Consider the following 16,413-nt stretch of genomic DNA (forward strand, 5'->3'; position numbering starts at 1 on the left):
TCACCAAGCTCAGACTGTTACCTGGTCTTCTCCACGTCTTCATGGCTCAAGTGTATATAGGTTAAAATGAATGAAACAGAAGGCTTAAAACTAAATATTTCAGAAATCTGTCAATGACCAGGGTCTAAGGCTGTCTGTGACCAAGTTTACAACTCTGTCTCTGCCTCCAAGGTCTGGAAACTCAGGCTTTGACCAGAGGCACAGTGAAGCTAACTAGCTCTCCTGGGGACTGAATCCTCAACTTCTACTTCATTAAAACAAAACTCAAACTAAGTGAACTAAACAACTTCTGTAAAATATTCAGTCTCAGTGAACAAATTCAGTTTACATTTGGAAAATGCTAGCAGTCGACGTTATGAAATCCATGAAAGAAAGAAAGTGAAGTTGCTCAGTCGTGTCTGATTCTTTGTGACCCCACAGACTGTAGCCTACCAGGATCCTTCGATCATGAAATTTTCCAGGCAAGAGTACTGGAGTGGGTTGCCATTTCTTTCTCCAAGGGAACTTCCCTACCCAGGGATCGAACCTGGGTCTCCCGCATTGCAGGCAGACGCTTTACCATCTGAGCCACCAGGGAAGCTGAAATCCAGAGATAAGCCTAGATGAAATCCATAAATAAGCCTAAATCAAAGCTGTTCAGAATTAACCAAGAGAAAATCTCAAAGAGTCTGAGAGGTTAGAAAAATGTTCAGGGAATAACTAAAATTCATCCTGAACCAATATCTACAGTCAAATACTCTTAGACAGAGACAATTGGGAAACAGGAAGCTTTTGGAGAACAGAAAAATCCAGGGAGACCAAGAGGAAGGGTTTTTTTCAGCTAATATGTAGAAATATAGTCGGGCTTGGGGCAGGCTCTATGTTTGGCAGTGAGTGTAAAGGATGGTACGTTGGTCTGAGGGACTGAGAGATTCAAATGAAAGCAAATTTCATATTAAAGAAAAAAAATAATACTACACTAGTAAATACACACAAACTAAACCATCCACCCAAATTGTTACTAATAATTTTGTCATTATTTTATCAGTGTTATAAAAAGAACAATAATGAGTACTTGCTATGTGCCAGTCACATCAATAAATCTTTGCCTAGATTAATCTTCAAAACAATTCTGCAAGATAAGTACTATTTTAATCACATTTCACTGATGGAACTGAAGCACAGAGAGATGAAACACAAAGAAAAAGGAAGCAATTATCTTTTGTTGATATAAGCAAAAGTTTACCTTTATCAGAACATTTATTCAATGTAGGTAAATTTATTCATTTAATGTAAGAAATGTGTTCCTTACATTTTTGTATCTACAAGGCCACAGAGAATTTCTATGAATCCAGGCTTCTCTTATCCATTGCTTAATGATTATACTGAAAAGATCAAAGCCTCCAAGGTAACTGAAATTGTCAGAGTTATCTTAAAAACAAAGAAGAAGAGAAGTCAAATGCAGATTCAGGTAACATAGTAGGGTTGTCTCACTCATGAGTATGACACTTCTTGCTATCAACAATAGAAAACGGAAACTTCTAAAAGTTCTTTCAAGGCCTACCCTCTCCAGCTCATCCTCTGCCCATTGGACCTCCCATGGCACCTCTAAAGAGTCCTATTCTGTCATTTGAAAATATAACTTTGAGAAGTATTCAGAAAACTGAATAAATGAAGAAAAATATGGCCCTCAATTTTTCACTCCAACCTCTGGGCCAAATCACCTTTTTATAACTTTTCCAATAATCATAATATATTTTATTAGTTTAAAATTTTTCATGTTGCTGAAATGTAACACTGATTCTAGAAAAATACTAATAAAATATAAATATTCTATTTTAGCTAGTTGTAAATATATATTAATGCACAGTTTTTCTGTAGGATGACAAAATTGCCAAGGATGATTTCTGTTGAAACATGTTGAATACTGAAAAGACACGTTTTCTATACAGGTTTACAGTATTATTTTGTTTGAAGGTAATGATGTGGTATCCAGACTCTTTGACAAAATGAATGCAAAGGTTATAACTGTCAAAGTGTATTGTTCTTCCCACAACTACTTAAGTTTAAGCATTCTACTTAATTTGACCTTAACTCAGTTATGACCTCCTTCACAGATCACCACTTTGTCATACTGCAGGGGCTTTATAACTCAGTGAAGCTATGAGCCATGCCATGCAAGATGGACAGGCCATAATGGAGAGTTCTGACAAAATGTGGCCCACTGGAGAAAGGAAATTGCAACCTACTCTGCTATTATTGCCAGGAGAACCCCATGGACAGTATGAAAAGACAGAAAGATGTGATGCCAGAAGATGAGCCCGCCAGGTCAGTAGGTGTCCAGTATATTACTGGGGAAAAGTGGAGAAATAGCTCCAGAAAGAATGAAGAGACTGGTTCAAAGGGGAAACAACACTCAGCTGTGGATGTGTCCGGTGGTGAAATAAAGTCCAATGTTATAAAGAACAATACTGCATAAGAACCTGGTCCATGAATCAAGGCAAATTGGATGTGGTCTGGCAGGAGACGGCAAGATCGAACATCAACATCTTAGGAATCAGAAGTAAAATGGACACGGATGGGAGAATTTAATTTAGATGACCATTGAGATGACTGTTATATCTATCTTGATGCAGGCATGAATGGCTTAGAAGAAATGAAGTGGCCCTCAGAGTCAACAAGAGTCCATAATGCAGTACTTGGGTGAAATCTCAGAAATGACACAATAACGTCAGTTCATTTCCAAGGCAGACCTTTCAATATCACAGTAGTCCATGTCCAATCACTGGTATCAAAGAAGCTAAAGTTGATCAGTTCTAGGAAGACCTACAACACCTTCTAGAACTAAAACAAAAAAAAAGATGTCCTTTTTATCATAGAGTATTGGAATGCAAAAGTAAGAAGTCAAGAGATATCTGGTGTAACAGGCAAGTTTGGTTTTGCAGTACAAAATAAAGCAGGGCAAAGGCTATCAAAGTTTTACTAAGAAAGCACACTGGTCATAGGAAACACACTTTTCCAACAGCACAAGAGATGACTCTACACATGGACACTGAAATCAAATTGATTATATTCTTTGCTGTCAAAGATGGGAAAGTTCTATACTGTCAGTAAAAACAAGTTCTGGAGGGGGCAGTGGTTGTGATCATAAGCTCCTTATTGGAAAATCCAGACTTATATTGAAGAAAGTAGGGAAAACCACTAGAACATTCAGGAATGACCTGAGTCAAACTCCTTCTGATTATACAGGGAAGGTAACAAATAGACAAATAGGTCTGGTAGAAAGAGTGCCTGAAGAACTATGGATGGAGGTTCTTAACATTGTACAGTAGGCAGTGGACAAAGCCATCCTAAAGAAAAAGAAATGTAAGAAGGCAAAGTGGTTGTCTGAAGACACTTTGCATATATTAATAGCTGAGGTAAAAAAAAAAAAAACAAGTAAAAAGCAAGAGAGAAATGTAAAGATATACCCAACTGAACACAGAGTTCCAGAGAATAGTAAGGCGAGATAAGAAGGCCTTTTAAATGAAAGATGCCAAGAAACAGAGGAAAACAATAGAATAGGAAAGATTACTGATCTCTTCAAGAAAATTCCAGATATCAAGGGAACATTGTGTGGAAGCATGGACACAATAAAGGACAGAAATAGTAAGGACCTAATGAAGCAGAAGAGATTAAAAAGAGGTGGTGAGAATACAGAGAAAAACTATACAAGAAAAGTCTTAATGACCCAGATAACCATGATGGTGTGGTCACTCTCCTAGAGCCAGACATCCTGGAGTGTGAAGTTAAGTGGGCCTTAGGAAGCATTACTAAGAACAAAGCTAGTGGAGGTGACAGAATCCTAGTTGAGCTATTTAAAATCCTAAAAGATGATGCTGTTAAAGTGTTGCACTCAATATGTCAGCAAATTTGGAAAACTCAGCAATGGCCACAGGATTGGAGAAGGCCAGTTTTAATTTCAGTGCCAAAGAATGTTCAAACTACTGTACAATTGTCATCATTTCACATGCTAGTATGGTTATGCTCAAATCCTTCAAGCTAGGCTTCCCAATATGTGAACCAAGAACTTCCAGATGTACAAGCTGGATTTCAAAGAGACAGAGGAACTGGAGATGAAATTGCCAACATTTACTGAATTATGGAGAAAGCAAAGGACTTCCAGAAAAAAGCCTACTTCTGCTTTGCTACACTAAAGCCTTTGACTGTGTGGATCACAACAAACTGGAAAATTCTTAAACAGATGAGAGTACCAGACAACCTTACCTTTCTCCTGAGAACCCTGTATGCAGATCAAGAAGCAACAGTTAGAACTGGAGATAGAGCATTAGACTGGTTCAAAATCATGAAAGGAAAACAACAAGGCTGTGTATTGTCACCTTGCTTATTTAACTTCTATGCAGAATTCATCATGTGAAATGCCAGGTTGGATGAATCACAAGCTGATATCAAGATTGATGGAAAAATACCAACAGTCTCGGATATACAGATGATACTACTCTAATGACAGAAAGCAAAGAGGAACTGAAGAGCCTCTTGATGAAGTTGAAAGAGGAGAGTGAAAAAGCTAACTTGAAAGTGAACATTCAAAAAATAAGATCATGGCATTCAGTCCCAACACTTCATGGCAAATAGAAGGGGAGGGGGAGTGGAAGCACTCACAGATTTTATTTTCTTACGCTCCAAAATCACTGTGGACAGTGACTGCAGTCATGAAATCAAAAGACTCTTGCTCCTTAGAAAGAAAGTCATGACAAACCTAGACAATGTATTAAAAAGCAGAGGTATTACTTCTCTGGCAAAGGTCCATGTAGTCAAAGCTATGGTTTTTCCAGTAGTCATGTATGGATGTGAGAGTTGGGCCATAAAGAAAGCTGAATGCTGCAGAGTTGATGCTCTTGTATTGTGGTGCCAAAGAAGACTCTTGAGTGTTCTTTGGATTGCAAGGAGATCAAACCAGTCAATTCTAAAGGAAATCAACCCTGAATATTCTTTTGAAGGATGGATGTTGAACCTGAAACTCCAATACTTTTGCCTCTTTTTGTGCAGAGCTGACTCGTTGGAAAAGATTTTGATGTTGGGGAATAAGGGCAGGAAGCAAAAGGGCAACAGAGGATGAGGTGGTTGGATGGCATCACGGACTCAATGGACATGAATCAGAGAAAACTCCAGGAGATAGTGGAGGAAAATGATGATGATGAGAAATCTCAACCAAGTTCTATGGAACATGACATGAAAATTGTAACCAGGATAAAAATTAGGTCTGCAATCCATGGAATAGAAGGTGATGCATGTTAGTGACCCAGACCTTGTTAACAAGCAAAACTAAAAGAAACGGGCTTGGAGATTAACACAAAACCTGCTAGCATCCAGAGGTGTTGCTTATTATTCAGGAAATCATTTGCCTTGTACAATTTTTTACACCATCATTTTCAATAAGCTAATTAGTGGTCTACTTCTACTTTGCATAGCTGTTTCTTGACTGAGTAGAGACCCTTTGGCAATACATTAATAGCAAATGATGGCTCCAAATGTCATCAGGTCTCAGAATTACTGGACTAAAATGTGAGATGTAACAAAGTGTCAACATTCACATCTAGTGACTTTTAGCTACAATAACACTTTGTCTTTTCTGTAATACCGTGGGGGGGATTACAGTGGAAAATCAAAGGAAAAATATTTCCAATGCTTCCACAGAAAGTATTTCCCAAGAACTTGAAAAGAAAATGCCATTTCTTTTAGAAGGCAATACTATCAAGAAAGGATTATCAGTGAAAATTTTACTCTTAAATGTGTACCTACAACCTCTTATGTTCCTTAGGACAAATAGCACATTTACAATAATATCCTGCAATATGTGGCCATAATTGTGAAACCTCACATTCTTTTCAAACAAGTCATTGCATAACAAATTCAAATGACTACTGTAAGCATTATATATCTAACAGAGAAGTGTCTGGGAGCCATTTCTAAGTTAAATTACAAACAACTATTCAATAAATTTGTCATTTATTTTTTGCTAGATAGCCATCCCCATTAATAACTAAACTTTAAGTTATCAAAGGAGACTCAAATAAAAATTTAGCCATCTTCACTTCATTGGGCTAGTTGTTATTAAAAAAATCAAATGAAAATAGAAGGAAATGTTAATAGGATCAAATAGAAATATCATTATAGTTATATAAATATTGTCTGAAGAATCATGTGTTTATTATTGAAAAAAACTTATGGTGAATTAATATTTGTGTTCACATATATTTTGCCACCATATGGAGATCATTAATATACTATTCACAATTTACACTTTTAAAATTAACATATGTTTACACAAGGAGGACAGAAAAGCTTCTTCAGTTGTCTACCAAAACTGTGCGTGTATTCTCTTCTCGTGTTTATGCTAAGGATTTTGTGTTTCCATCGTACACTAGAGGCTTCTGTTCCATATTCTTTTTTCATGACCTATTAAACAGATGCGTGCCTCTGATGATATTATGACATTTCTCACGCAGGGTATCTCTTAAACAAATAGGTGCACAGGAGAACCTGAATTATCTCTCTAAGTATCATTCTACTATTACCTGAATAATGTTTCATATTCCTCTCACACTTTCAGGTACTCTTTCAAGTTTCCCCTTCATGTTGCTATAAACTTCCCTCTTAGAACTGCTTTTGTGCATCCCATAAGTTTTGATTTATCGCTTTCCCATTTTTCTTTGTCCTAAGATTTTTGTATTTCCTTTTTTGATTTCTTCTTTGACCCTTTGGTTATTCAAGTGTGTGCTGTTTAGTTTCCACCTATTTCTGAACCTCCCAATTTCCCTCCTGTTATTGACAATCTACATGAACCTCTAAAGACAGCATATAGATATCAGCAGGCAGGTCAACTCCGCTGGATTTGGAGAAGGCACAAAACCTTGAACACTTCAGCCACTGTCCTGAAGAGAGTAACAACCTAGATTAAAATAAACAAGAGGCTTTTGGCACCCAGCCTGGCTTTGCAGGATTGAGAGAAGGTGCACAATCTTGCCAGTTACAGCAACATGGATAAGCCTGGAGGACATTAAGCTAAGAGAAATAAACCAGACAAGAAAGACAGATACTGCATGTTCTCACTTATATGTGGAATCTAAAATAGTCATACTCATAGAAGCACAGGGTAGAATGGTGGTTGTCAAGGGCTAAGGGGAGGGAGAAATTAAGAGCTGATGGTCAGAGAGTGCCAAGTTCCAGTTATGCAAGATAAATGAGCTCTGGAGATCAAATATACATGTTAGTGCCTATAGCTAACAATATTGTACTGTAAACTTAAAATTCATTAAGAGAGTATATCTTATAATGTTCTTTACACACACAAATAGTAATCATGAGGGTGGGAGAAAACTTTGGGAGATGATATATATGTCTGTAGTCTTGTAGATGGTGATGGTTTCATGGATATATAAATATGTCCAAACTCATCAAATTTGTATATAATAAATATGTACAGCTTTTTATATATCAACCTCTCCTCAAAAAAGTGGTTTAAAAAACTATAGCAAACCTGAAAATATTTTATTAACAAGTTTCTGATCAAAATAATAATGCTCATGGCAGAAAATGCAAATAATATATAAAGTATAAGGTTAAAAAAAAAAAGGTTCTACTCTTCTCTCTCCCCTTTTCCTGGAGAAAACTGCTGTAAAGAATTTGTGTGTATTATGTTGGATAATATATGCATATCTAAAATGTAGATATGAAATATATACATATCATGAAAATATATCAATGCAAGATAGACAGGGTGGTTATATATATTTTTCATATAATATATGATGTACGCATTTTTGTGCTAATGTGCATAGGTCATTCAAATTATTTTCAAAGGCTATTAGTATTCATTTTTATGGATATACTATAATTTATACAATCAATCACCCATTATCAGACAAATTATTTGCACTTTCATTATTACAAATAATATAACAATACTTGCACATGTATACTGATGCACAATTGTGAATTTATCTCACAATGATAAATCAAAGCAAATTTTAATGGTGGGATTGATAGATAATTTTGAATTTAAATTGACATATGTTGGCAAATTACCCTCTTGCATTGAACCAATATGTAATTCTACAAACTATGAATGAATACCTGTTTACATAGACCCTCACCAAAACTAGGCATTATTAAGATTTTTATTTTGTTACTATTAGTTTTAATCTGATTTTTATTAATGACTGAGACTGAGTAAAATTTTAAATATTTATTTTTCGTAACTCTCTGAAAATATACTTAGCCCCATTTTTTTCTTCTGTATTATTTATATCAGTCTTTTTTGATTTATAAGTACTCTTTCCTTATTCAGGAAATTTTATTTTAATCCACAAATATTTTTCAGTTTGTCATTTGACAATTCATGTTAATTTTCATTAAATAATTTTCAGTGTTTAGTAGCAAACTTTACAGTATTTTATTTATGGCCTTTGAACCTTATAATACCATGTTAATGACAAATTAAAAAAGAAAATGCTAAAGTGCATATTTAAAGAGTGTACACATTGAAAAGTTTTAAAACATATATATGTGTGTGTGTGTGTGTGTGTGTGTGAGTGTGTGTGTGTGTGTGTGTATATATATACATATATAAACTTGTGAAATCATCCCCACAATCAAGATAGTGAACATATCCACTGCTTGTATAAGTTTCCGGGTGTCCCTTGGCAGTCCATCCTTCCTGCCCCTCCATCTCTCATTCCCAGAAACCCAACTACATACTTTATGTCACTGTAGATTAGCTTTCATTTTCTAGAAATTCTTATAAACTAAAACATTCAACATACACTCATCTATTTTTCTAGGTACTTTCACTCTGCACAATTATTTTAAGATGCATCCATGTTGTGTGTAGTAATAGTTAATTCCTTTGTATTTCTGAATTGTATTCCATTGTATGGATGTAAAATAATTTATCCATTCATCTATCTATGGACATTTGAGTTGTTTCCAGATTTTGGTTATTACAGATATAGCTGTACAAGTGTACATGTCTTTTAATGGGCATACACTGTTATTTCTTTTGGGTAAACACCTAAAAGTGGAATGACAGATAAATAATGAAGCTACATGTTTATCATCTCATAAACTGCAAAAATGTTTTTGAAAGTAGTTGTGCCAAGAAAGGCATTTGTGATGGCAGAGTAAGAGGATGTGGAGCTCATGCCCCCTCTCCCCATCATGAACACATCAAAAATACATCTACATGTGCAACAATTCTTACAAAAATCTAACTGGGAACTGGAAGAAGGACTCTTGTACAACTAAGGCTGTAAGAAAGTTATACACATAATTGTGTAGGAATGACAGAAAAGTGATCAAGAAGAGAACTGTGGCCCTGGGAGGAGACTCAAAGGAGAAAGGAGATTACACAAGTGAACACCTACCTTGGGGAGTGAGTGGGTTGAGCCACCGACTGAGCATCCCAGTCCTGGGATTCTACATATAGGAGATATTTCCCATGGCTAGCTGGAGGACTGCTGAGACAGATAGGCTAGGGAAGCCTGAACAACATTCATGAGAATCTCATGCTTTAGTCGGCATGCCTCTCAGGTGGGGCAAAGCAGCAGAATGCACATCTTTTTTTTTCAAGGGCTCATGAAACACTCTCCATGATAGATCACGTACTAGGCCACAAAACAAGTCTCAAAAAATTTAAGAGGATAGAAAATTTATCTAGCATTTTTTCCTACTACAACAGCGTGAACCTAGAAATTTACTACTGAAAGAAAAATGGGAAAAGAATAAACTTGTGGAAACTAAAGACCATACTACTAAGCTAAAGGTTGACTAAAGGTCAATGAAGAAAGCAGACAAGAAGTCAGAAAATATCTCAAGGCAAATGAAAATGGAAACATGACATTCCCAAATCTATGGGATGTATCAAAAGCAGGTCTATGAGGGAAGTTTATACTGATACATTCTTCAAGAAACAAAAATGTCAAGTACACTGCCTAATACTCCATCTAGGAGAATTAGGAAAAGAAGAACAAATAATCCCCTAAGTCAGCAGAAGGAAGGAAATAATAAATATCAGAGAGCATATAAATAAAATATGGATCAAAACATAAGAGTAAAGATCAATGGAACCCAGAACTATTTTTTTTAATAAATTTATTTATTTTAGTTGGGGGCCAATTACTTTACAATATTGTAATAGTTTTTGCCATACATTGACATGAATCAGCCATGGGTTCACATGTGTTCCCCCTCCTGGATCCCCCACCCACCTCCCTCCCCATCCCATCCCTCTGGGTCATCCCATTGCTCTGGCCCTGAGCATTTGTCTCATGCATCGAACATGGAATGGTGTTCTGTTTCACATATGATAACATACATGTTTCAATGCTATTCTCCCAGAACGTCCCACCCTCACCTTCTCCCTCAGAGTCCATAAGATTGTTCTATGCATCTGTGTCTCTTATTCTGTCTCGCATATAGGGTTATCGTTACCATCTTTCAAATTCCATATATATGCATTAGTATACTGTATTGGTATTTTTCTTTCTGGCTTACTTCACTCTGTATAATAGGCTCCAGTTTCATCCCTCTCAATAGAACCGATTCAAATGTATTTTTTAATGGCTGAGTAATATTCCATTGTGTATATGTACCACAGCTTCCTTATCCATTCGTCTGCTGATGGACATCTAGGTTGCTTCCATGTCCTGGCTATTGTAAACAGTGCTGCGATGAACATTGGGGTACACGCATCTCTTTCAATTCTGGTTTCCTCGGTGTGTATGCCCAGCAGTGTGATTGCTGAGTCATATGGCAGTTCTATTTTTTTAACGATAAAAAAGTAACTGATACCAAGAAGAAAAGAGAGAGAGGACATGTGCAACAATAAGGACATGTGCAAAATAAGAAAGAGGAGAAATAGCGACTAATACACAGAGATACAAAAAATCATAAGAGAATGCTATGAACAAGTATATGCCAGCAAATTGGACAACCTAGAAAAAAATAGACAAATTTATACAAACATTCAAACTGACAAGGCTGTATAAAGAAGAAATAGACAATTAGAACAAACCTATCATTACCAGTGAATTGAATCTGTAGTTAAAAAAAAAAGAAAGGAGAAGAAGAAACTCACAATAAACAAAACCCCAGAAATAGATGGCTTCTTGAGGGAATTCTTTCTATGTTACAAACATATAAAGAAGTAATATGTATCCTCAAATTATTCAAAAAAAATTAAAGAGGATGGAACACTTGTAAAATCATTCTATGAGGTCATCCTGATACCATATACTTGTCCATAGTATTCTCCATTTGTTTTTATATCTCTGTTTTACTGCAACATTTGTAGCCATTAAATTTCACATATATTTTTTTCCTACTCCCATTGAGGACTGCATTAACACATTTATTTATCTGTTTAAAATTGTGCCATAGCTCACTGATGTTGTGTTAATTGTTTCCATCTTTTATTTTTTGTTTGTTTCATTTGTAATAGTTTCTATTGTGATGCCTTCAGATGCATTTACATTTTCTTCTGAATATCTAATCTGTCATTAAACCCATCCAACATATTTTTCATTTCAGACATATAATTTTTAGCACTAGGAGGTCAATTTTAGCCTTTTTAAAAATACGTATTCCATAGCTCTATTTAACAGGCACAGTTTTTCTTCTGTGGAATACGGAAGAATACACATGGAATACAGCTGTATTAAATGAATGCTCTTGTCTACTAATTTTATCATGAGTCATTTCTAGTGTGGAATTGATTTATATCTCCAAATATAATTATGGGTTATATTTTTATACTTTTTTGCATAACTTATATTTTATTATATGACAGACATAAATTTTTCCTCATTTATTTTTTTTTGAAGGATAATTGTTTTACAGAATTTTGCTATTTTCTGTCAAACCTCAACATGAATCAGCCATAGGTATACATATATCCCCTCCCTTTTGAAACTCCTTCCCATCTCCCACCCCATCCCACCCGTCTAGGTTGATACAGAGCCCCTGTTTGAGTTTTCTGAGCCATATAGAAAATTCCCATTGGCTATCTATTTTACATATGGTAATGTAAGTTTCCATGTTACTCTTTCCATACATCTCAGCCTCTTCTTCCCTCTCCCCATGTCCATAAATCTATTCTCTATGTCTGTTTCTCCATTGCTACCCTGTAAATAAGTTCTTCCGTACCATTCCTCTAGATTTGATATATATGTGTTAGGATATATTTTTCTTTCTCTTTCTGACTTTCTTCACTCTGTATAATAGGTTCTAGGTTCATCCACCTCATCAGAACTGACTCAAATGTGTTCCTTTTTATGGCTGAATAATATTCCATTGTGTATATGTACCACAACTTCTTTATCCATTCATCTGTCCATGGACATCTAGGTTGCTTCCATGTTCTAGCTATTGTAAATAGTGCTGCAATGAGCAATGGGATACATGTGTTTGTTTCAATTTTTGTTTCCTCAGGGTATATGCCTAAGATTGGGATTGCTGGGTCATATGGTGGCTTTATTTCTAGTTTCTTAAGGAATCTACATAACATCTTCCATAGGGGATGTATCAATTTCCATTCCCACCAACAGTGAAAGAGTGTTCCATTTTCTTCACACCCTCTCAAGCATTTATTGTTTGTAGATTTTTTTGATGATGGCCATTATGACCAGTGTGAGGTGATATCTCATTGTAGTTTTGATTTGCATTTCTCTAATAATGAGCAATGTTGAGCATTTTTCATGTGTTTGTTAGTCATCTGTATGTCTTCTTTGGAGAAATGTCCTTTTATGTCTGTTTCCCACTTTTTGATTGGGTTGTTTTTCTGGCATTGAGTTGTATGAGCTGCTTGCATATTTTGAAAATTAATCCTTTGTCAGTTGTTTCATTTTCTATTATTTTCTCCCATTCTGAGGGCTGTCTTTTCACCTTGCTTATAGTTTCCTTTGCTGTTCAAAAGCTTTTAAGTTTAATCAGGTCCCACTTTTTTACTTTTGTTTTTATTTCCATTTCTCTAGGAGGTGGGTCATAGAGAATCTTGCTTCGATTTATGTCATTGAGTGTTCAAGCCTATTTTTTCCTCTAAGAATTTTATAGTTTCTGGTCTTACATTTAGGTCTTTAATCCATTTTGAGCTTATCTTTGTGTATGGTGTTAGGAAGTGTTCTAACTTCATTCTTTTACATGTAGCTGTCCAGTTTTCCCAGCACCATTTACTGAAGAGGCTGTCTTTGCCCCATCGTATATTCTTGCTTCCTTTGTCAAAAATAAGGTACACATAGGTGCATGGGTTTATTTCTGGGCTTTCTACCTTTGTTATTGGTCTACATTTATGTTTTCATGCCAGTACCATACTGTCTTGAAGACTGTAGCTTTCTAGTATAATCTGAAGTCAGGAATGTTGATTCCTTCCAGCTCCATTCTTCTTTCTCAAGACTACTTTGCCCAGTCAGGGTCTTTTGTGTTTCCATATGAATTATGAAATTCTTTTGCTCTAGTTCTGTGAAAAAAATGCCATTGGTAATTTGATATGGATAGAATTGAATATGTATATTGTGTTTGGTAGTATAGTCATTTTCACAATATTGATTCTTCTTACCCAGGAACATGGAATATCTCTCCATCTGTTTATGTGGTCTTTGATGTCTTTCATTAGTGTCTTATAATTTCATGTGTACAGTTCTTTTGCCTCCTTAGGTAAGTTTATTCCTAGATATTTAATTATTTTTGTTGCAATGGTAAATGGGAGTGATTCTTTAATTTATCTTTCTGATTTTTCATTGTTAGTATTTAGAAATGCAAATCATTTCTGTGTATTAATTTTGTATCCTGCAACTTTGCTAAATTCACTGATTAGCTCTAGTAATTTTCTGATACTATCTTTAGGGTTTTCTATGTACAGTATCATGTCATCTGCAAACAGTGAGAGCTTTATTTCTTCTTTTCCAATCTGGATTCCTTTTATTTCTTTTTCTTCTCTGATTGCTATAGCTAGAACATCCAAAACTATGTTGAATAATAGTGTCTTGTTCCTGATATCACGGGGAATACCTTCAGTTTTTCACCATTGAGAATAATGTTTGTTGTAGGCTTATCATACATGGTCTTTACTATGTTGAGGTAGGTTCCTTAAGTGCCCATTTTTGGAAGAGTTTTAGTCATAAATGGGTGCTGAATTTTGTCAAAGGCCTTTTCTACATCTATTGAGATTATCATGTGATTTTTATGTTTCAACTTGTTAATATAGTTTATCACATTGATTGATTTGTGTACATTGAAGAATCCTTGCAATCCTGGAATAAACCCAACTTGATCATGGTGCATGGGCTTTTTGATGTGTTGCTGAATTCTGTTTGCTAAAATTTTGTTGAGAAAATTTTAATCTATGTTCATCAGTGATATTGGCCTGTAGTTTTCTTTTTTCTGCATTGCATTTGTCTAGCTTTGGTATCAGGGTGATGGTGGCCTTGTAGAATGAGTTTGGGAGTGTTCTTTCCTCTGCCAGTTTTTGAAAGAGTTTTAGAAGGATTGGCATTAGTTCTCTAAATGTTTGATAGAATTCTCCTGTGAAGCCATCTGGTCCTGGGCTTTTGTTTTTTTGGTAGATTGTTGATCACAGCTTCAATATCAGTGCTTGTAATTGAAAGTGAAGTTGCTCAGTCATGTCTGACTCTTTGTAACCCCATGGACTGTACCCCAACAGGCTCCTCCATCCATGGGATTCTCCAGGCAAGAATACTGGAGTGGGTTGCCATTTCCTTCTCCAGGGGATCTTCCCAACCCAGGGATCGAACCCAGGTCTCTTGCAGGCAGACGCTTTAACCTCTGAGCCACCAGGGAAGCTTGTAATTGGGTTGTTCATAATTTCTCTTTCTTCCCGGTTCAGTCTTGAAAGATTGAACTTTTCTAAGAAGCTGTCCATTTCTTCCATGGTATCCATTTTATTGCCATACAGTTGTTCATAATAGTCTCTTATAATCCTTTGTACTTCTGTGTTGTCTTTTGTAACCTCTCCTTTTTCATTTCTAATTGTGTAGATTTGATTCTTCTCTCTTTTTTTCTTGATGAGTCTGGCTAAAGGTTTGTCAATTTTGTTTATCTTCTCAAAGAACCAGTTTTTGGTTTTATTAATCCTTACTTTTTTTTTCATTTCTTTTTCATGTATTTCTGCTTGGATCTTTATGATTTATTTCCTTCTACTAATTTGAGGGGGGAGGTTGTTCTTTTTCCAGTTGTTTTAGGTGTAAATTTAGGTTGTCTGTTCAATGCTTTTCTTGAGGTAGGATTGTATTGCTATCAACTTCACTCTTAGAACTGCTTTTGCTGCATCCCATAGGTTTTGAGTTGTTGTGTTTTATTTGTCATTTGTTTCTAGAAATTGTTTGATTTCACTTTAGATTACCTTAGTAACCTGCTGGTTATTCAGAAATGTGTTGTTTAATCTCCGTGTGTTTGTGTTTCTTAGTGTTTCTTTCTTGCAATTGATATCTAGACTCATAGCGTTGTGTTCAGAGAAGATGCTTGATATGATTTCAGTTTTCTAAAATTTACTGAGGTTTGATTTGTGACACAAGATGTGGTCTATTCTGGAGAATGTTCCATGCTGACTTGAGACGAAGGTGTATTCTTCTGTATTTGGATGGAATGTCCTGAAGATATCAAAGAGATCCATCTCATCTAGTGTATCATTTAAGACTTGCGTTTCCTTGTTAATTTTCTGTTTTGATGATCTGTCCATTGGTGTGAGTGGGGTGTAAAAGTCTCCTACTACTATTGTGTTACTGTCAATTTCTCCTGTTATGTCTGTTAGTTTTTGTCTTATGTATTTAGGTGCTCCTATGTTGGGTGCATAGATATTTACAATTGTTATTTCCTCCTTTTGGGTTGATCACTATGTAGTGTCCTTCCTTATCTCTTGCAATCTTCTTTATTTTAAGGTCTATTTTCTCTGATATGAGAATTGCTACCCCAGCTTTCTTTTGCTTCCCATTTACATGGAATATATTTTTCCATCCTCTCACTTTTAGTCTATATGTGTCTTTAGGTATGAAGTGGATTTCTTGTAGGCAGCATATATATGGGTCTTGTTTTTGTATGCATTCCACAAGTCTGTGTCTTTTGGTTGGAACACTTAATCCATACGCATTTAAAGTAATTATTGATATATATGTTCCTATTACCATTTTCTTAATTGCTTGGGATTGATTTTGTAGACCTTTTTTCTTCTCTTGTATCTCCTGAGTATATAAGTCCCTTTAACATTTGTTGTAAACCTAGTTTGATGGTACTGAATTTTCTTAGCTCTTGCTTGTTTGAAAAGCTTTTTTTCTCCATCAATTTTGAATGAGATCCTTGCCAGATACAGTAATCTTGCTTGTAGTTTTTTTTTACCTTTCAGTACTTTAAATATATCCTGTCATT

General features: G+C 35.5%; 1 non-coding gene across 1 annotated transcript; it reads right to left on the reverse strand.

Annotated features, from left to right (window-relative positions):
• Positions 1-505: 505 nt before the first annotated feature.
• On the reverse strand, positions 506-577 carry TRNAC-GCA (transfer RNA cysteine (anticodon GCA)). Its single transcript has one exon. It is a non-coding gene; the product is annotated as a tRNA-Cys (tRNA).
• Between the last annotated feature and the right edge of the window lie 15,836 nt (positions 578-16,413).

The sequence above is a fragment of the Giraffa tippelskirchi genome, chromosome X (assembly GCF_054371585.1).
Source record: "Giraffa tippelskirchi isolate mGirTip1 chromosome X, T2T-mGirTip1v1.2.pri, whole genome shotgun sequence".
NCBI lineage: Eukaryota > Metazoa > Chordata > Mammalia > Artiodactyla > Giraffidae > Giraffa > Giraffa tippelskirchi.